This window comes from Myripristis murdjan, chromosome 21, assembly GCF_902150065.1.
Source record: "Myripristis murdjan chromosome 21, fMyrMur1.1, whole genome shotgun sequence".
Taxonomy (NCBI): domain Eukaryota; kingdom Metazoa; phylum Chordata; class Actinopteri; order Holocentriformes; family Holocentridae; genus Myripristis; species Myripristis murdjan.
Genome location: NC_044000.1, coordinates 21,898,570 through 21,922,500, shown reverse-complemented (window position 1 = coordinate 21,922,500; position 23,931 = coordinate 21,898,570).

The following is a 23,931-nucleotide window of genomic DNA, read 5'->3' as shown; positions in this document are numbered from 1 at the left end:
GATCACGTGATGCACATGAGATACTTTCACATCAGTCTGAAAATACTTGCTGCTTCTGATATTACTTTAATGCCTGCTTTTACCACAGAGAGGTCCAATTCAGCTAAACACATGGCTGCAAATCTTTGTAACTGGTTATTAAAATGTAAACAGTAAAATTAGCATGAACCATAGTTTCTGAGATATAATATCTCTGCAGTTGGGCTAGCTACAGTGGCCCTGAGAGCTCAATGCAGTGCAACTTAAGAAAACATATGCAAATAGACAAAAAAAGGAGAAGAAAACAAAATAAACAAACAAATGATAAAAACACATGCAAATTTGGCAACTCATTTGAAATTGATGAAAATGTTTTCTTAATTGGCTTGTGTTTTGTCTATTTGCATGTGTTTTCTTAACTTGCAGGGTGCTGGACTCTCAGGGCCACCGTAGCTTAGCTGTGGAGGGCGCGCCAAGTCTAGAGCGCTGCAAAAAATCTCCATCTTAACAAGTATATTTAGTTTCATTTTCAGTCTTACAGGCTGTATTTTCGGAAACAAGTGGTAAAACCTGCCATCGGGATAAGATAATCCCACTTGTTTCCAAAACAGTTTCACTTGTTTCAGGACTTCTTCTGGGATCAAGTAGGGTGTAAGCAAAGCAGAATAAGGCAGACTGGCCCAGCAAAAAAAAAGAAAAAAAAAGGAAAAAAAGAAAAAAAAAAGAAACTTGATTCAAGAAATTTATGGAAACCAGGTGGAAATAAGTAAGAATGTCTCATCCCACTGGCAGATTTTTTCACTTGTTTGAAGAAAAACAAGATTTTAAGACTAAATGACTTGCTATAACATGGAGATTTTTTTGCAGTGAATCCACTGTATTTCAGCCAAAGCAATTAGCCAAACAGGAGCGTAGAGAGGTGGGCTTTGATCACAGAACTGTGAAATATTTATGAAGAGACGTGGTACATGAAATGAGCTCTGAGTACAAGTATCTGTGGGGGTCCAGAGGAGTTCCCCTTACAGGGACCTTCAGGGGAGGACAAATGCTTGGACACACAGTGGGTTACTGTGGGCCCAGTGTGCCTACCATGTACCCGTTCAAAATGAAGGGTAGGAAGGATTGGGCAGGCCCAAAATGGCGGCCCAGTTTCCAGGCAGAGAATGGAACATGGGGAGTTAATCCATGGTTTGGAATAGGAGCAGAGGGAGCTGTGGTGGAGGGACACTGAGCCATCTTCACCGCTGACGTGCTCAGTTCCACTTGGTTCCACTCAGACAGACCGCAGGAGTTTAACACACTCAAGCATACGCTAATTAAAAATCTACACTCTGCATCGCCGCTGCAGCAATCAATATGCTTGATTAATTCATCTATACATCAACACTGCACACAATGTGATCCATAAACTTGTTTGCACACCCTAAATTTCCGAGGATATCTAAAAGAGACAAATAATAACTCCTTTAGATGAATCATTTGTGAATAAAATATTCACTCCGGGTTGACTCATACTGGTTTGGAGTAATATCCAGTCTTTTATTTTCAATTGGAACTCTGTCAGCGTCATTATCAATATATCTTACTTTCTCTGTCATAATCAAAATCATTATGATTCAATTCATTTTCATTTCCCTACAAATTGCAACTCTTCTAGGGAGTGTTGTGTAAATGATATGATATTCACCTGTGATTAATGTTAACAGGGTTCGTAGATGGCTACACATGTCTCACTGCTCCTTTTCCTAATTAAATCACTCTGAGAGACTTGAACAAGGGAGTAGTGTCATCCTCGAGCCCTGGTTATAATAAAGCTGCCCCCTGGAATATTTTCACACTTCAGCATGGAGGGGGAACTTGGGAATCATAATGTCAGCCCCTGCTTCTACAGCAAGTGCTAATTTGTTAATGTACCGATATAGGAGAAAAAAAAATGGTTATTAAAAATTCCAGGGATTTTAGATATGAGAGCAGAGAACGCAAGCCTCCGTGGGTTTGTTCTAATAGAGTTTGTGCTGTTTTGAGATATATTCAGCTGAAAAAAAGATAATTGTGGTGGCAAAATAGCTATGCTGGTAATGGAAAACTAAAAAAAGGAAAAATAAAGCACATTCAGAAAACAGTTTCTTAACCACTACAACTCTGATCTTCCCATCAATTTCCCCTTAACTAGCTTCAAACTTAGAAATAACATTGTTTTCCCAATATTGCACCACAATGTCACATACATTTTTCCACGATGCTATTGTTTTATGGCTGCACCATTACATCAAATAGAAAATACTGAGATGTCTTGTACATCATTGCATACACATTTCCCTGTAATTGTGCAGGACATATTTGGTATCTGTGGAAACCTTGGGATCTCCACTGGAATTTAAAATAAAGTTCTGTACGTTTGAACACAGCTCGGCCATGCAGGAGTGACAAACCCACTGCTGGGGGTGGAAGAGCTGAGGAGGATAAAAAAAAAAAGATGAAATACTCTTTCCAATGCAACTAATTTGACAAAGGCAACATAGCCAAAATATGGTACCATTATTACATTTTATGGGTCTGTTTTTATGTGTGAATTATGCTTTTTTTCTTTGAGATATAATGTATATTCCAATTAAATTGCTCTTGCTAAAGTACTGCAAGGGTGTGCCCAAAAAGAGAATACATCTTCAGCAAATAAAAAATGCAACACGTGCCTACTATCTGAATTACAAGTATATGAAAAAAGCATCTCCAGTACTGTAAAATAAGTTCCTTCTCCAACTTCAAAAACATCCACCCCCTGCTCAGGCCCACCTTAGCCCCAGAGAAATGGCAAGAGTGTGGATTCAGGATAGAGGGGGGTGCAGCCCTCAGCTGCCTCTCTCCACTGTTGTTAGCTCAGCCTGTGCTGGGGCCCCTGGTCCAGCTCCCTGAGCCCCTGGCCAGGCCAGCCCTCCTTGGAGCAAGCCTCCAGCATTTCTCTGCTGTTTGTTGAGAGAAAGTAGAAAGGAGGACCTTGAACATGACCCTCCAAAGGGCTTTTATACTCAGTTCACGCACCACAGTTCATGTGAACTCCCTCCTTTATGTCCCACTCTTTATTTAACCCTGACTATTTGCTGAGTTTCTGTTAAAAATCCAATTAGGTTAATTTGAAACAGTCCTGGTGAGAGAACTTTATCCTTTTGGAGCACAGATAACTAACCTAATTAAGAATAGCCCTCTCTGTCTGTCCTCTTTGAGTCTGCAGATTAAGAAAAGAAAAAGAAAACTTGTCAAAGATTATGCCATGAGATTAGATTGCTAAAGCAAACACTGGAGGGAAGACTTCATCTTTAAATGCCCTTAAATTGTTTTGCGCTCTGTCATCGCCAGGTTTTCATACTGTCCGACCCCCAAAAAAGGGAAGAGGGGGGGGAGCAGGACAAAGGTAAAAGAAAAAAAAAGATCAGAACAAGAAAATGTTAAATGTAATGCAACATTTGGAAGTGAGAGGGAGAGAAACAAGTAGATAAACAGAGTGATGTTCCTCGACCACCTGTGAAAGTAGACTGAGATTGATTGTGTTTTTAAAGAGACCCCTTAAAGGTGTTGGGAGATTTTCAGGAACATGTGAAGCAACATAAGGGTTGTTCTGTTCAGCCCAGTGATTGAAACACACACACACACACACACACTCACACACACACACACACACACACACACACACACACACACACACCTACACCCACACCCACACACACACACACACACACACACACACACACACACACACAGAGTAAACACAAACAACAGGCCTGCTGAGTTTAGTTTACTCCTATCAGCTGGTTCTGGCCAGCCCCACAGACCACCCTGACTCCTCACTCCCATCAGGATGGGGGGAAGGGGTTTGGGGGGGGTGATAGGAGGATTTGGATGGAGGGGGGATGGGTGGCGCTCCGTGTAGGGGCTGAAGGGGCCCTTCACCAAATTAAAACGCAATCAATGTGAATCTCTCTCGTCCCGGTCAAAGCCCCTTTTCCACTAAAACCTTTTTTTCTCTGTGCTCCTGCCCATCACCCCCTCCCATCAGCCTCTCTGCAACCCCGTCACCTCACACCCATAGTCCCTGAGCCCACCCCACCCTCCGTGCCCCCATGACCCACACTCACCCAGCACTGTCATGGAGCAGTGACTCCAGGCGCTGCCCTCTATACCTCTACTGCAAACCAGGTAAAGCAACGACAACAGATTTGACTCTTTGCTATGATGTTTCAGGATTTAAATAAGGCATGTAAAAAAAAAAACAAAATCAACCTGATTATAACACTTTCTTTTTTTTAGTGTGTGTATATGTGTGTGAAGCGTCCATGGGGCTATGGAAGCAGACTGTACCAGGCTAGGCAGGCTGGAAAACAGTTTCCCTGTGGATATTTTCTTGTTTGGCAACCAAGGCATCACAGTCCAATCCTCTTGAACATATGCACACACACAAACATGCACCGGCATATATAAGTGCAAGCATGTGCGCGTGCACACTCTTACACACACACACACACACACACACATACAAACACACCACCTGCTGTAGTGGAGATGGAGACGGTCCTTCCAGGCTGAAGCCGAACAGTGGGGAACAATTAAACCCAAGTCCAGCCTTTGATCATTTGGTCATGTGAACATGACAGGTGACCATATGTCCGATAAAATGTGGAAGACAATGGGCGCTTAAAACTCTCTAGATGTGCTGCGTTCCAGGGAGAGAATGGGTCATAGCCTGGGAATTGGGGAAAAAAGAACAATAAAGAAGCCTTTTAAAGGCAGAAAAAAAATCCTTAAATTAAAAAAAGAATCTTGTCCAGCGCTGGATTTTCCATGCCCTTAGTATTACCCAAGGTTAATTTTTATGTAGTTAAAATGCCTGTGCTTACGTTTAATGCAATTTGCTTTTTAATCTGTTTGCATTCTCAACCCGGTTTAGCCGAAGTGCCTCTTATTTAGACAGTGGAAACCATCCGAAGCACTACATATGCACACACATACACATACACAGAAAACACACGCACACACACATACACACACAGCATCATTAGATTTTTATAGCGGGACGGGCAGACAAGAGAGAAGGGAGACGAGGTAACAGTCAGCCACCACAAACAATCACTAGCAGATGCTGAGGCGGTTGTTGCTGAACAGCTCAGGGGTGAGAGAATGGAAGGTGAGGTCACATACATATTTGTGGCAGGATGCAGGAGAATAGACCTACTGTGTAATGTGATGGGATGTTGAGCTGGGAGACACACATATGCCGGCTGGCACGGGTGTGTGCACGGGCATACACACACTAACAAACAAATACACTCTCCCCACGCGCACAGAGAGCCGAGAGAGCGATAAGGGCCAGAGGCAGTTACTGTCTAGTAGCAGCAGGGGGAGCAGCTCCACTATTGTTCTGACTGGATCCAGGCCCAGGGCACTGAGCTGAGGAGTGTGTTTTCAGATATCTGCATGTGTGTGTGCATACGTGTGTATGCAGGTACAAGGGGAGGGGAGGTAAGAGGGAGGGGTGTAGGAATAAAATAATTCCACAAAGACCCAGTCATTGTCTGATATTATTCCCCTCATTGTCTTTCCTCCGTCCTGTCTCTGTGCTTTCCTTCCAGAACCTGAAGACTAGAGGAAAGCGATCAAATTCAATAAGAAACTCTTGACAAGAGACAGGCATAAAAGAAGAAGCCATACTTTGTTGCAAGGGGGAGGTGATTTCCCTGCATTATGCTCTCAGATTGTCTGGTGGTTGTTAAACTCAATGAGTTTACTGAAAGCGGCTGAGAAAGTGGGTGATAAATGCAGCTGGAATGCCTTCAGAGAGAACAGGTCATAACAGGTATTTGGATGCACAAATACCCATACACAAACACAACACATGTTTTCACACAGCCTGTAAAAAAAAATCTTATCCCAGCAAGTTATTTGGACTAATATCATTTTTTTTTTCTTTGAACAAGTGAAAACGTCTACCGGTGGGATACTGATCAACTTATGGCTTGCTTGCAGAATTATCTTCATGTGCCATTTTTCTGATACAAGTGGGCTGACCTGCCTTATTCTGCCTTGTTCCAACAAATTTATGGCTGTTCCCAGAAAAATTCCTCAGCCCCATCCCACTGGCAGATTTTATCACTGTTTTGAGAAAATACAAGATTTTTTACCATGAATAAGGGGCTAAATGACGTACTGAGATAGAGATTTTGTTACAGCGCGAAGACATGTTTGACTGTTTACTGTGTTAATGTTATGTGACACGAGTATTAAACTTTCAAGAAATCCTTGAAGCAATGTAAAACTGGGCATATCAGCATTTATTTAGAGGTTTGACAAGAAACTGGGGATGCTTCAAACCGGGACCAGACCACACTAACCGGAGCACTGTGGTAACCCTGTGTATAATGTTTTTCCTATTGTGTCTGTCAGTGTGTTGTTAATAGAAGGCCTGTGGAGGATACGCATCACTATGTTTGATTACACTCATTCGTTTTTTTTTTGCGTTTGTGTGTCTAACTCAACAATGATTGGTCTGTGTGTTTACGGTTTTTGTCCCTCCTTCGCAGTTGTGTGAGGACACTCTTGCTTAATGGCTACTGGCAGCGCAAGCGTTAAAGCGTCCGAATGCAGACAATTAAAGGGCCACTCCACCAGAATGGAGGGATGACTGATAGAGCTGTTAGGACAGAGAAGAGAAAGCTTTTATTCAGTGGCTCACTCTTTTCTTTTCTATTCTTTTCTTTGCTTTCCCCTCGTCTCACACAAGCCCAGAATAGAGTTTAACAGGCCACTTCACCACAAGGGCCATTCCACACCGACTTGTATTGTAAAGGCACACACACACACACACACACACACACACACATACGCACACACACTCATTGCCTAAACATATTTTTACCACAGTCTCTAAGACATATTTGCTTTATGTGACTTATCAAAGGTATTTACAATCTTTATTTTTGAAAATTACAGGAAAAATTCATGGCTGGAAAGATTATCTTTTCATAAAACTGGCCTGCCTATGCAGCAGAAAGGCACAAATGTTCATGAAATTGGTGCTACATGACCAGAGAAAACAGAAAAAAAAAGGGCTGTGGTATTCCCTTTGGCTCAAAAGCTCGAAAACCTACAACAACCAGAGTGAAACTGGGCAGACAGCATAACAAACTGGGGCAGTGCATGTGCTATTGAACGGGCCTAATAAAAAATGTATATTGTGTGTTTTCACATTGTAACGTTGCTGCTTTAGTGAGAAAACACTGTCACTACTGCAGTTACTCACCACATGCAATGTGCAATTCTCTGGAAATGTATCATTTGGCGGACTTTGCCAGCGAATGAACAGGGGGCTCTGGGTGCAGGCAACATGGGGGGAAAGTAAACACTGTTCATTTGCATATACGACCAACAAAATAGTGATACAAAGCTGGTTGAAAATCAGCAAAGTAGTCCTTTAAGCTTCCATCTGCCACCTTGCTGAAGGAGAAACGCGCCAAAAGGAAAATGAAAAAAGTTGAAAGAGAGAACATTTTGAGTGAAGAATAGATGGCAGTCCGGCAACTCACTGACATCACATCAAGACCGAGCGAAACATACACAGTCCCATCAATCTCCTCCACGGTTTCCGCCATCTCTCTCTCCTCCCTGCTGAATGACAGACCTGAGTCATTTGCCATTGGATTTGTCAGAGTGTGTGTGTGTGTGTGTGTGTGCGTGTATCCCTGTGCCTCCAACAGGACCCATCACCTTGACCACTTCACCAAACCAAAGCCAGGCTGACCTTGGCTTTGCGATCAGCCATTAATTCTCCCTAGTTTTGTCTCTCGCTTCTCCAAAGCCCTCATCTCTCAGCTCCGTCTCCCATGGTTTGAGTTGTATGTGTATGTTTGTGTGTGTGTGTGTGTAGGAGTGTGTGTATGTGTGTGTGGTCTCCTATGGTTCGAGGACCGTGCATGTCAGGTCCACTGAAGGTGACACCTTGCGCCTCGTGCCGAGATAATGAAGGCTTTAACTTTACAACTCAAGCATATCAGATTGCAGCGGCACACTCTCACACACACACACACGCGCACCAACAACATGAGTGATTTGAATGGGTCGCCACCCTCCATTTCATGTGCGCTGAGCAGTGTGTGCTGTAAAATGTGCCAAAAGGCCTCATCATCATAACCATTCTCTATTTCAGAGCGGGCTTTAGGATCGGGCTTAGCGAGAGACGCAGCACGTACGCTTGAACGAAAACACACACACACACACATATATAAACACACATATGTCAGGGAGGACAGGCGAGGGGTTACATACTGTTTACCAACTGTTACGGCAGCCGGAGGGGGAAAAAATGCAGCTCTGTTTATGTGTGTGTATAACCTTAGAGCATATGAGAGTCAAAGTGTCAGAAATCATTCACGTACCTCACAACTGAGCTGCTGCAGTGAAAGAAAGAGAGAGAGAAAGAAAGAAAGACAGAAAAAAAACACCCACCCCTCCTGAATTCCCTCACTGCCTCTCTTCCATCCTTTCTCCTCAACTCACCTTTTCCTCCCCCTTTCATTCAGGATGGGTTCTTTCCATAATAAAAGGAACCTGTGGAACTAATCCTTGCAAATCTCCTGTGCTTTCTGTCCTATACCTCCAGGCAACGCAGCACACTGAAATCCCCCATTTGCATGCCTAAACTGCACTAACTGTGAATAAACCCTTTTAGCTGCTAATGTAATAACATCTCCATTTCCAGAAAGGAGCAGGGGGTTAGCCAGCCCTCAGAGATTCGAGCAAACTCAGCCTCTCTCCTTTCCCCTCTTATCCCTCTCCTCTGCAGTACAATAGGCCTGGCATACAGATGTGTCAACTGGCCCGCCTTATCAACCACATCCAGTTAAGGTTGCCTTTGGAAATGGAAGTGGAAACTTGATTACAAGCAGATAAGAGGGAACACACACACACACTCACAAGCAGGCCGCTGGTTGACACTTTGGCCTGGCTTGACTGTGTGGATTATATCAGGGATTTAAAATTCAGGGTAAGAATTAAGGGGAAAAAACATTTTTCTGTGTTGAATATCCACCAAAAAGACAGCTAAGGGACCCACTGAAAATGTTATTATCATTTTCACCCACAAATGCACAAATAAAAAGCAGAGAAAGGCAATGCATTCACACAATATTGTATTCTCACATCATTGATAAAAATTCCTAGAGTATGACAATGAATCTTGGCGAGAGAAACCCACTCACTGTATTTGTGCTCCATCATGGCACTTTAGAGGATCTAATTGGCTACTGCCGCTCCCCATTTCGCAGCAACAGTAACCCACAGTACCCTACCACTGCCTTTCATCTCTAACTGAATTACATTAGGACGGCTATGTTGTACAGAGGCCACAAAACACACTTGGTTTACCACACGCAGGCACACACGCAGTTACGTAGCACGTTATTCCACAGCTTTATCAGGATGAGGGTCAGAATTCATTACAAGCTCTCATCTCTCCTTCTCAAAACAGACAGAAAGAGATGCCAAGATATCATTTTAATTGTCTAATTACATGGAATACGACTGCTCCAACCCGCCCTAAAATAAACACTCCTCCCCAAGCCCTGTTTTTTTGGAGAGACCGTCTGGAGGGTGGGGATGTTGCAGTGATTTTTTTTCTGTGAATTAGGGTTCGAACGGTGGAAATAACTGAGACATCGCTCACGTTTCCCCCTCTGAGAGCTGGCGCTCACTACCTCACAGAGTTCACACGAATAATATTAACATCAAAGAGACTTTCTTGGAAACCATCTGATCAAGCTGTATCATACACCACTCTGACATGCCTATAACACATCCTCTCTCTCTCTCCCTCTCTCTCTCCCACACATACTCACACATACACTGACACACCTAACACACATTGGTATTCTCCTAATGTAAGGGGGAGATCCAGTTACTTCAAAGGAGCCATTTCCACTACTACTACTACTACTTACTGCTACGATAAGACATCGGTGCTGAACGTGACTGCTGCTGGCATGCCGTACTCAAAGTCAAATGCACACAGCACAAGCAAAATGGAACAATAAAACCTATATGTTGAAAGAGCTATCACGCAAATTGTTTGTGGCAAATGTATTCTGCTGACCCATTTTTTTCCTCCTATACTAAAGCAAGGAGAGCTTCCATTCAGCCGATCGAGAGCTTTTACTCCTCTCATTCCAATTCACCAGGAGAAGCTTCATTCTGGCTCTCATTCCTCTTCCACGTGCCTCTTAGGAGTCAATATGCAATTCACCAGACACACACGTACAGTAATCTGTATGGTCACACACACACATATACACACTTGGACGCACACTTTGGTGGAGTGAGACTGGAAGAATAGAATGGAAACCCCAGCTAATTAACCCGGAGGCCCGAGACAAAATACATAAAGTCACGCTTACACACTACTCACACACGGGCAACGCAGACACACAAGTGGGATGCGAAAACGTTGAGTAAGAGCAGCTTGCGGCTCTACAACTCATCCATTCAACCAACCAGCCAACCGGCCGACCAACCAAATGCCAAGCGAGCCCCGAAAAAACACACATGAAACAGATGAACTTATTGAGGTCTCTATTTCCATGGCAACACAGAATAGTTTTGATGATGTTCCTTCCCAGTCGGCAGGCAGGGTTTGGCCGAATCACGGCACAGATTGGTGCTCCGTGGCTTGTTACTAAGGGCGGGTTTAAAGTGTGCACAGAGAGAGAGGGAGAGAGGGAGAGAGAGAGAGAGAGAAAGAGAGTAGAGAGAGAGAGAGAGAGAGAGAGAGGCGCAGATGGTGGAAGAATCACCACTTTGAAGAAAATCCCAACCCACACTCACAACTGGGTTCTGCAATATTGATTTGAATGGATGGGAGGAAAGAAAACCTAGTGGTCTATGAATAAGTAAGTAACGGATAATATGGGCTAAATCAAAAGCCATTCAAACTGAATAGGATATGTGTTCTCAATGATGCAGAGGTCCAGTGTGCCTCTCGCTCTACATGAGGGCAGAACAGAACTGAACCGCACAGTCAAGGCTCCTCATGTCATGTCTCTGAATTCCTCTGACTCGAAGAACACAGATGAAAATAGTACAGCACAAGAGAAGAAAAAAAAAAAAAAAATCAGAGGATGCTACTGCTGAATGAATCCCTCTCTTTCAGAAACAGCTCAATTTGCTAAGCTCTTTGCTCTCTCGGCAGATTGTGTAAAATATTAATCGTTCGTTTTGGGTAACATCACAAGTGCTGGCGATGACTATCAAAAATGGATGTTTGATGGACGCAGCCTCCAGCCAGAGTGTGCGCCGCCGAGGTAACTTATTGCACTGGCGCAGTCACTCTTGGCTATTTTGTTTTGCTTTTAAAATCTTAATTACAAATTCCTCAACATCGCTCGAGAGGCTCCAGTGCTGTTTCTTTGAATAAACAACATAATCATTAGGGGTTTTAATTTACCCAGCAGGAGAAGTTGTGCTAAATACCACCCATTGAAGAAAAAAAACCCTCCTCCCCTACACTTTTTCATTTCTCTCCTTCTCTCTCTCTCACTTCCTCACTCCTCTCCTCTTTTCCCTGCACTGACACCAGAGAACTGTGGAGTGCAGCGAGCGGCATCAGAGCGCAGGGCCCCGCCAGGCCCCGGCTAGCTGTGAGCCGTGTTCGACATGACGACACTGCTGTTCAGACAGACACGGCTGAAGACACAGGGTGGATAGCATGGCATCATTTACACCAGCGCTAGCTCACACACAGTCCCTCTGTTGTTTCCCCTTCCGTCACCTCTTGACTGTAACCCCCCCCAGCACACACACACACACGCACACACACACACACATACACACACATCTCCCTCAACCCCAAATCCCCCCAGCACACGGCGACATGGCAGACAGGCAGCCACGCAGACAGGTGACCGTAAACAATTAATCAACATGGTGACACCTCTACATCTGCCAGGCCCAACATAGGGAGGGAGGGGAGCTGTCATCTAGCAAAACACAGCAGCACTCAACACACACACACACACACACACACACACACGTAAGCGAGCAGCTCATAGTAGCTCATAAAGAATCCCATGGTGGCACTCACAAAATGTAGAGGCTCCTCTCTCACAGTTTAGATATAAAATATTTACGCAACACACCTGAGAGGGAGTGAAATGACAAACAGTTTAAAACAACTGTGACCTTTCATCATCAGTAATTATCAGAGCTTTGATGCAAGTGGGACATTTGTTGGCTTTGGCTTTATACATTGAGGCAGAATTTAAAAAAAAATAAAAAAAAATAAAACCTAACACATGCATTTTCATAAAAGTTTTTTCCTCTAATCTCAGGTCCTGTCCACACATCACACTGGGGGTTTTCGGATTGTTTTCCAAAAAGACCGTTGCTCCCACCTGAATGCCCCAAATGCACAGTCCCACATAGAGCCTGTGCATGCCTTCGTGCATGTCCTCAGCATTTAAACACTAGACTATGGACTAGGTCACATGACTATCATACGTAAGTGTTTTCAAAAAGCTCCATATACCCTCAACCTCAACACTTCAACACCAGACTGATGCTTTCAGATTTGCACACCTTGGAAAGCATTTTCAGAAAGCTTTGTTTTCACACTGCCTTAACGTGGAGGAAAGCCAACCTGGAGAAGAAAAAAAAAAATACAATTTCAATTTACCCAGCTTAGCAGGGACACAGCCTTACTGCTGTCCTGTCACACTGTGATCTTACACAAACAGTTCTCAGTGGTGACCATGTGCTTTTTGCTGTGCCACCATTGTCCATGTATCCACCCCCATGCCCTGTAACAGGCCGTCCTGCAGGCCAGAGAGCGGGAGTTAGTGGTATATTCATATGGATGAGTCTCACTAACAGGTGATGAGTGTCAGAGCCCTTGGTGGGCCATTGTCACTGTGGACAAGGACAATATGAGGGGGGAGATACAGAGGGCAATAATGGCAGCTTTCCTGCTAAAGTTTAAGCCATAGCTGACCCGAGTCATCCATCAATACAGACAGACTACGCAGAGTAAGGCCACAGCCTCCCAGGCGACCACGGATATGTGGACACCAAGTGTGTAAAAATACTTATTTCAGAGTGTGATTAGCAAACACACACTCCTACAAGGAGGATTCTGATGACTGATGTTTGTTTTATTAAAGGTCCACTCTGCAAAAATTCAGGTCAGTTGATGTGAGAGCCATTTATAGTCAACTGACAAAAAAAAGAAAAAGAAAAAGAAAAAAGTGGAATAAACATGAACTTTGAAAACTGAGTGTATGCTTCTCATCATCAGATCAGTGATCAGGACCATTTAGAGTTGACAAAAAAGTGGAATAAGTACAAAACTTAGCACAAAAATGTCATGATTCTCACTGACTTACTGATAAATTACATGTTTATTTCATGTTTTTTGTCAGCTGACTCTCAATGGTCCCTGCTTCTCATTTTTACACACTACACTTTTAATATCTAATTATTTTCTTATTATACTGAGCTACTTTGTTTTATTTTGTTATTTGTTGTGTTTATTTTTCTGAAGATTTCTATATTCTAGCGTTGAGGTATATTTTATGTAGTACTGTTCCACTGCAGTGTCTGAATAACCTGCTGCTGCACCACAAAAATTTGCCAAGTAAAGTATATCTATCTTACTCAGTGAGGACACTGAACTGAATTCAACGGAAAGATAACTGCACAGAATAGTTTGATCACATTATGGGTTCTTTATATTTTCTGGATATGTGCTTGCCCAGATGCAGAGGCAGTAAGGCAGAGTGTGCCTATGCACAAACTCTCCGGGGGATCCCAATAACAATGCTGAGGTCCCAGGGAGCCACAGAAGCTGTTCGGCCCATCAGGCCCCTTTGTTTCAGGGCCACCCATTACATTACAATCCCAAAGATGAGGCTCCTTCAGGGGGTACAGAGGGCCATGGAGAAGGGGTATTGTTCTTCACTCCATGCACACCTTTCTGCTTTTACAAACACACAGGAAACACCAACTTCTGAATTTATAAAAGGAGAAATACCAACAAAAAGAGGATGGGGTTGAGTGGCATTTCTTACCTGGTGTGGAGAGGAAGGGAGGAGAAGGTGGAGGGGGAGGAGGAGGAGAAGGAGGAGAAGAGAAAGAGAGAAAAAAAAAGATTTGAGTTTGGATTAACCTGCCATTTTCATACTCTTTAAGGGTAATCATTATGCTGTCAGCTGGAAACTTGTGGGATGAGAGCTGAAAGCAAAACACAGAGCTCTCGTTTGATTTTTGTTTGTTCTTTAAAGAATGGCTATCAGTTTGTGGGGGAGGTGAAATTTACAATGGCAGGGGAGATGTTTACGATGGTTTTGGCTTTTTGAGGGCTTGTTTGGGGTTTGTGTTTGACTGCATCTCACACATCAAATTGAAGGAAAGTGTAACATGTGAACGTTGTGACATATGAAACACTCATGACAGAAAGCAGAAGTAGGTGAGAATTGGGAAGCGAAGGGGAGGTTTCCCTGGGGAATGTGTGTGTGTGTATGTGTGTATGTGTGTGTGTGTGTGCCAGACATGATATTATGCCACAATTGACCTTAAATGGAAGCATCCACCGTAAATCTACGTGCTGATAAAATCTGTAAGACAATTCCAAAGAAAATATCGGTCCTCGTTTTGTCTAAGAAATGAGTTTCAATAAAATGTATTTACAGCCCTATTAGTTGCAATTACAGATGGTTAAAATAACAAAATTAGGTGGGAATTTTTCAAACCCAGTTTTGTTCACTCAGGCATATTTTTTTAGTTATAATAAAACCAAATGAAAACAAACAATTTAACAGATGTGGCAACGCCTGCTGGGATGAAATGACGGTAGTTTTTTCTGTACCATCATTTAGTAAAAGTCAGCTGACTTTGTTCAAATAATATCTTCTCTATAAGTAACTAATATAATGATAGAATACTATCCAAAAGTCATTGTTCTCCTCCCTAATTATATACACAGGTCATAGAAATAAAATTGTATTATGAGAGGTTTATTCTATTGCTTTGAGGTGATTTTTCTAAAAGTGAATAATGCAAAGGTATTCCTTACCAAGCACACACACACACACACACACACACACATAACTCTGATGAAGTGTTCATGCTTTCAATCGTGGCACATTTGGAAAAGCCATTTTCAACTCTGTCAAGTTAATACTCTCTAAAGCACTGCTCTGATCATTTTCCATTGGCAAAAACTTTCCATGGTATTAACAATCGGATAAATCCTCTTTACAACACTCATAATAATAGACTAAGCCACTAACACTGACAGATTACATAGCCCGTCTCAGAGAAAAAGGTGAATGAAGCAAGGAGAGAAACATATTATCAAGAAGTCAGAAGAGAAAAGTTAATCCTCTGACTTGGGCCTTAATAAACGGAGAGCTGGTTTTCAGCCCTTTTCCAAAGCTCCCCCAGTAGAGAGAGCATGGAGACCTGCTCCAGCTGGACTGGAACCGCAAACTAACACATGCTTAGCTTAGTTTTTACTCAGGTTAGCAGCTCCGAGCCAATACAGTGGTTTATTAGGTAAAGGACAGTAGGATATTCAGAATCTAAACTCCAATGGCGCTATTCATGAGTGTGCTCAAGACTAGTTACAATTTTATCTTTTTCACTAATACCGCTTTTACAAGCAAGTTTTTATTTTTGTAATCTATTTTTACTTAGGACTGCACACTTAAATAAAGTGGCTGACACCGTTTACATTAGAGAAGTCCGTGGGTTATAATCATCCAACCTGACTGAAACACAGTGTTTTCTTCCACCCTGGCAGTCTCTAAAACTAAATTAAACAACAAAACAAACATAAGTCAGATTTCATCCAAAATATGGAGATTTATTTATAATTTAAGACTGCCAATAATTACCCAGGACTGCTGGGACTAAAATGCTTGGTTAACCTGTTTACACTGAGCACAAGTCCCAGATGGTAGTGGGATTTTAGGCCAGTGTAAAAGGGATATAAATACGCCTTACTGTTGCTGCATGCTCTACACTGAACTTTAGTGCCTCGTTAACTAGACCTGTGATGGCCAGCATATGCATGTGCACACTTACATATCAATGCATTCATGCATGCACAAGCTCAAAGCGTGTGTGGTGCATGCATGTGAGAAGGTGTGCACGCCTAGTCAGATAAATGAATGCACTCCTTGTCTAGGGCCAACCCTGAGGAGGAGCCATCATTAGAGTTATTATTATATCGAGTTGCTTGATTAACACGCAGCGAAAACTCTGACTTTCATTTCACCTCCGAACTTCCAACATCGCATTACTTTACCTTACCTTCAAACCTCTCTATCATGTTAAAAACACATGCCTGAATGAATTTCCTCTGCTTGACAAAACTGGCCCATGATTTATTTGTTCATTACAACAGATAAAGTGGAGTTAGTATTTGGGAATGTGACAAACTGACCGCAGATCAGAGCTTAAAACGTTGTGGTCATTAAGGTCTGGATCAGTCAGTAATCTCTCTGATGAAAGAGGGAGAGGATGATAGCTCGGCGATCCCCCTCGTTTAGAAAAACCTGACCACACTTTCATCACATCCCTTTCTCTTTCTTTCCGGCATCCTTTAATGTTCCCCAGATGCCACCAAGGCCACCGTTCAAACATAGATTAAAAGATAACCACATAGAATCTTTTGATACTTGCTTCATTTGTGTTGCATCTGTTTGTGGGGCTCGGTATGAATTTTCCCTTGGTTGGAGTTGAAGTTGAAGGCAGCATATAAATATGACTGAATGTTAAGAGTATAAAATTTTATGGTGAGCATAAACAAAATGAGCCTGCTTTCCCGCCCATTACTCACTAATTTGGTGTTTTCATTTTTCTGGGATTTCATAATGAGAGTAAACTGACTTTCACATTGCCTACTGCTTTTTTATCTCAGTCAATTCATCATATTGTTATTGGGCAGAAAACCCAGACATTGCCAAAATAACCTTTGATCCATCGTCCTTTCACCTGCTTAGGCCATATCCATAATAAACAGGGCAAATTTCACAACACTTTTTTTTTTGGCCTACTGTTCACAAACCAGCATTTCCCAGCCACAAAATACAGGGATCCAAAATGTCTAAATTTGAAAATTTCAGTCTGGTGTTGTAGTGTGGATGAGGAGTCAGTTGATCTAGGCTGTATTCAGGTCAAACACATATAAGCCTGTGGATGCTCAATAGGGGACTGTGTTTCAGTGTGAATGGTAGGCTTTTGAAAAATGGTCTGAAAATGTTAGTGTGGTGGCTAGACATGGCCTTACTCACACTGAAGCAATGCCCTAGCCATTCACAGCAGTGCACCTCCGACTTCTTACCCTGAAAGTTGCCTGTAAGGCAGCGCTTCCTAACACCTTAACCATAGCCCTTATCATAACACCGCCTGGGAGGCAGCGCTGCCTTACAGTCAACAGTGGGGGTGAAAAAATGGACAAAGACACACATCCAATAGCCAGAAATCATTTTTATCATAGATGTTTTTGCAAATTCAGTTTGCATTTCCCTTCAGATGCATGTGGAAAAGGGGAACCTGAACCCAGCTCAGAACCTCAGTTCGGCTCAGCTTTTGGACAGATTGTGAGGTAAGGCCTCAGGGCCTGTGAGAGGGAGCACTCTCTGAAGTTAGGTGATGGAGAAAGTCTGTGAGTCAGTGGTGATGGGGCTCCCCTGTCCCCTTTTCCTCTGCGCCTGTTCCGCTCTGCTCAGATGACCATTTAACTCATCTAATTATCTATACAGAGATAATTGGACTTCCTCCATCGACAATGACCCTTATGTTTTGTGTATGTGCATGGACTAGCACACATGAACGTGAATCTGCATGTGTGCGTGCAAATGAAGTTTTCACCCTGACAATCACACCTTTAATTAAATTAAAGCAAAGGTGTTAAAGCTGTTGATTGTCAACGCGAAGGGGTGAAGAGCGCATAATGCAATGCATATCAATGCAGCCATGAGTGACTGCAGTCCCCCAGCTGTCAGCCAAATGAATGTGAATATTCAGCTCTTTCCCCTCCACTTAACTCTCATTTCACTCTGATGACATTTTATTAGCTTTTCCCTCGGTGACGCTGGGGGCTAAGTGATCCGCAGAAAAACAGCCTCTCTTTCCTGTTTATTCCCTCCAAATAAGAAAAAAAAATCACTTTTCCCTTTGTTTGGATAGTAGCTGGGAGGAGAGAGGCAGGCGCCACCTTGATGTTTTACTTTTCATTTTATAACCTATTGTGATCAGTGGAGGCAAAACTTTGTTTTTCTTTTTATATCAAATCTTTCATTTCCATTACAAGTAGGTAATCTCTGAGTGAAATATGTGTTTCAAACAAAGTATATCCATCATTCATTAGCAGTAATAGGTTTGTTTTTTACTGTATGCACTTAAGTTTTTAATGACAACATGCTTGAGTTGTGGAGATGCACAGCAAGGCTGTTAACCAATCATCCTCTGTCCTCCCTCCCGCCTCTCTCCCTCCGCTTTTTCGTCTCTCCTCTGCTCCAGCTCACCATTGTCAACACATGTTCTTCGTGTCAGAGCTGATCGCTGCTCCTTCCTGACGCTCCACTCCTCTCTTCAATCACACTGTCCTTTCCTCTGCCCTGCGTATCGATTCAAATAAAAAACAAGTTGCCAATCCAAATAAACACCATGTCAAGGAGTCATCCATGCTGACAGAAATATCTGCCCAGCATGACACGATAGGGCAGCGAACCACAGGGGTATTGGCGCTCCTGACCTCACAGGGGGTCAACAGCGGCTGGTGAGGTGTGCACGTGTGTAGGTGTGTGTATGGGTCGGTTGGTGGGTGTGTACGTGTACGTGTGCATGTGTGCACATTTGAGTGACTAATCATGTGTGCGCTTGTGACTCTACTCAAGGCATTTAACTGGTCAATACCTGCTAATACTGTTATCATAGCAGCGAATGCACTGTACCATTCTTTAGTCTCATATGCAGGCTTAAAATTTTCTTCTACGCCAAAACAAGTGAAGCAAATCTGCCAGTGGGATGAGATCATCCCACTTGTTTCCAATGCTAATCAACTTGTTTATAGAATTGTCTTGACTCAAGTGCCATTTTCTTGATACTAGTGGTTCCTGAAGCAAGTGAAACCACATTGGAAACAAGTGAAATTATTTAAACTCAGTGTCAGATTTTTGTATTTTACAAAAAAACAAGATTTTAAGAATGCACAAAAAACTAAATGACTTGTTAAGATGGCAATTTTGCAGCATGGCCCATCCTTGATCACCTTTTAACAGCAATGTTGTACAAAGAGAATGTCTTGGCTGTTATGAATGACTGTCACATATTTTAAAGGTGCACTATATAAAATTGCCAAGGGCTGAGACTTAAGCTAAAGTCTTTAGACTTAGGTGACAAAAAACATGGAACTAACATGTAATTAATCCGTGAGTCTGGCTGATTATGAGAACCATGCAGACTTAGCCATCAAATTACATGTTGATTCCATATTTTCTCTCAGTTGAGTTGTAAGGTTCCACACTTAAATCAATTTTGCAAAGTGTATCTTTAAGCATGACCATTTTAGTTCATCTTAGACTATTTGAACCACAACAGCATGCAGATGATTATGTCTGAAGTGTCCCATTTTACATTTTCATGTTACATTTGTCCTTTAGTTCACCACAAATGTGCTTGTGCTGTTTGAATTCTTCACTGAAGCTAAGGTGTATGGCTAAGTGTATATTCTCAAAGCTAACAAGCCATTTGAGGCAAAGTTAAGGGCAAATGTAGAAACATCTCCCCTGCCGTGACAAGTGTCTGCTGAGGAAAAAAGTAAGCCCAACTAAAATTCAAAATGTCACAGCCTCCCTTTAAGTGGAACCATCCTTAACGGCCACGATTCGAATCCAGTCTCCTCTTCCGCCCCCCATTTGAGGAGTGATGATGTGGGGTTAGGACACGAAGACGTTCCCTTAAGGACCTCAGGGACCCTGTGACCTCTTGGAGTGTCCTGATGTGGTCCTCCGGGGCCCTGGGAGCAGTGGGGCCACCATAATCGGTTAGACCCCACTGAGTGTGAGCGTAGCCGCAGCACAGCAGGGTCAGTAGGAAGGACAGGGGGAGCTGGTGGTCCACGGGGCAAAGGGGAATGGTGGGGGGTGAGTGTGCGGGCAGTGGTGGCGTTTTTAAGGTCATGCTAATTGCCACGGTTGTATGGCATGCCTTCATTTAGCCCTGGCTCTGCTGAGGAGGAGGAGGAGGGGAAGGAAAGGATGGAGGAGGAGATGGTGGTGCAGGTGTGGACCTTTAATTAAATACCACTGCAAAGGTTAATGCATAGAGTCAGGAACTGCAGCCACCGTTAAGTGGGGGACATTTAAACACAACTGAGAATATGCCTGAGACTGTTGTGTGAGTGTGTGTGCGCGTGCCTGTGAGTGCGTGCGCACATGCATGGGGAGTGTGAGAGAGAAGCCGAGAGTGAGAGGGCAAAGAGTGACGGAGAAAGAAAAGAGAGAGGAAATAGAGAAAGCAGTGAATATTCAAAGAGAGAAAAAAATTCAATCCATATTCCTTCAAGAGGTGCAAGAGGTTGAGTGGCTAATGCTGGAATATAATGAAACCCGACAGCCTTGCACAGAAATAGAACTAAACTCAATCTGTTGAGGGCTAGTTGTTGGAGCTAATATTCAGTGCAGGGAATTAAAATGACTGTGTAGCCTGCGTGCTCTCAATACAACGCATCAACTAATTCCCTCCTCTGTTACGTGTGAACTCTGGCATCTGTATGATTTTCACAAAATATATTAGAAGCTATATTAAGAGGTACTGTCACCCCATGAATAATCTCAAACACTGTGTGTGTGTGAGTGTATATGTGTGTGAGAGTGTGTGTGTGCATTTGTGTGTGTGTGTGTGTAAGACCCTTGATAATTAGTACCATCTGCCATATTAGAACACCTCTGGAGAGACAGGTTATCTTCACTTAAGCAAGACGGACAGTTTGACACAAATTTTCCCACTGTTTTCAAAGACAAATAGGACCATAATCAACAAAAGGGCAGAATGTGCTGCAGGAACAAGCTTGCATACACATATATTAGCGCATATCATTACTACAGTGGATTAATTTAGCTTTTTTTTTTTTTTTTCATTTTCTCTGGTTTTAAAGCACATGCACACATACACAGTGCAAACACATGGAGAAGGTGGCTGTTCTGTCACATTGCTGGAGAAGCTGTCTGACCCCCATTACAATTTTGGCTGGAAGCAGCATCAGACGTGAGAAAACACAAAATTTACACACATCTACACACACGGACACACACACAAAACTGCATAGAACATGCTCCTTGGAAAACTACAGCTTGAGACTTTGGGACCGTTTCGGTTTTTCCAGCCAAGGAACAACGCAGCCCAAATCCAGCAGTTCAATTCTGTCCTCCTCTGAGAGAGAATACTCTTTCATCTCACGTCTCAAATTAGCAAATGCACACATCTTATTGTCTTGGAACGCTAAGTGCAAGCTTACACGAGGACTGCATTTGCAAAAATTCGACATTAAGCACATATCATGCCACTAAAAAGGTGTCAAATAGCTGCAGTACATGAATCATGGTGTGTGATGAACTGAGATGAGAAGCAAATGAAGCTATGGAAAGAGGCCAAGCAGTGGTTTCTGTTACTCTAAACCGTTCCAAACATGCCTGTTCTGCCATTAGGCCTTTACTCAAAGCACTAATTGGGTATTCATGTGGTGTTTGGTTTGTTTATCACTGTGTTAACACTGCAAGTCTTGGTTCAACACATCTCATTTTCATCCTCGACATGAAAGACAGAGACAGTGAAATTTCTGCACTGTATTTTAGCCACAGAGCATAATCTCAGTTAACACAAGTCGGTCCCAGTTCTCTTTTGCTCAGAATTACCACCCGCCGTGGTTTTGTTGCCCCCCTCCATGTTTTGTTAAATAATTTATTCCGCTTTGAAAATTCACCTATAATCTATACCTTTATGCATGCAAAAGAGTAAGGAAGACAGCAACTGTGCTCATGAGTCTTTTGTAATGACTCTGTGCACAGTGGTAAGCTCCACACTTTGCGATGTGGTAAAGCTGTAAATGAGTGCCATAAAGAGCATGATTTTTATGCAAATAAAGAAAAGACTAGCAAAAATGGAGTATGTCTTCATATGTCATTTTGGGTCATCACCACTGGATATTTCCATTATGCCTCCAAAGGACAACCCTCACCACCTTGTCCATCTGCCCTCCTCTATCCTCTCCCTCACTTACATCCCATTCTCTCTCTCCCTCATATCACAAGGACATCCATGGTAGTGGCCCGTCCAGCCTATCAGATCTCTTCTCCAGAAGTGCTTGCCATCTTTTCTGTTACACCAATGACTGATAACTGATGCAAAGGACCAGGCAAATACGTTGTGCACATCCTTTTCCCTCAAGATCGATGAATCAGTTTTCAATTCAAAAGGGCATTATTGTCATGACAAACATGCTTAATGCCAAAGCATAAATACATTACAAACACACATTAAAAAAAAGACAGTGATCACTCCTCTTTCTCTTTAATTCATTTTCTCCACAGCCATGTTTCACGTCTGTTTCCAGGGTTTTGAGTTTGGGGTATGTCTAAGCCGCTGCCCGGCTGAGAGCTGAATCTGGCCTCTTTCAGACTCACAGCTTGCGCTCTCCTCTCCACTCCTCCGCCCTGCCTGCTCCTCCTCCTTCTCCTACTCCTCCTCAGCTTCCATGTTGCGGCAGTCACAAGAGGCTTTTGGGAGCCGGGCCAATCCAAACAGCCGCCGCCATTTTCCCAACCACCTAACATTATGTCCACCGCGCAGATGGCTACAACTGTCTTTGAAACGATGTACATCCCAATCGCAAACAATGATGGGCTTCGACAACAAGCCTTTACTCTACTATATAAAACGGATACTTCCTCATCAGTCATCCTCAGTTCTGACTGAGTCACATTCATAGCTGTTGTAAAATATCTAAAAACAAACCTGTGACAGTCTAAAAGTTCAATTAAATATTAATGCGCTAAATGAAAATGCCACCTTATACTGATACTCATATGTCACTTAGCAACTGCTTGTTTAATGACTATTCAGTAACAAAATTACCAAATGAAAAATAGCATCCAATTATCAATTAAAAAAAAAAAAAAAAGATCTCTTGAATACCTGCACTTTTTTTTTTTTTTTGTCATAATTACATTGTGCATCATACTAGTACAGTGCCATTGGCCAGCCATGGGGCTTATTATTGAATTTTTTTTTTTTTTTTTTTTTTTTTTTTCAGAAGCAATACTTGATATACCGTAGACCTGCATCTGGAAGAGATTAACAGCAGAATCACGTAGATGTGCAACATAGTCCATAAAGGACCATGTGGTATGATCACACATCACAAAAGAAAATGAAGAAAAAAAAAACTTGTCACCAATGAGTGTGAGAGCAAAGTGTTTTATGACACTGATAAAGTACCAGAGGAGTCTTTTTTCAACTTACTTCTCAAGGCCATTCAGCTGCCACCCCTTTTTCAATGCACATGCACATGCAGACACACACACACTCACACACCGACACCCCCCTCCCACACACATGCACATCTACCCCAACCAGAAAGTGTCTATATTTATATGTATATAGAATCTGGTCATCTAGGCGTCTCTGGCTCCTGATGTTGTTTATACATGCAGATTGAAGAAGCAACATTCAGATGCTGTTCTGTGCAGGCACCCTGGACCGAGTGGCATAATTAAATAAATTGACTAAAAGGGATGCAATGAATATCCCAACACAGCGTCAGGTCAGCCTTGCTCACAAATTAGAGCCAGGGGCCAAAGAAGCTAAACATCAATTCATCTGGAGTGGAAAAAAAAAACAAAACAAAACAGAAGAATC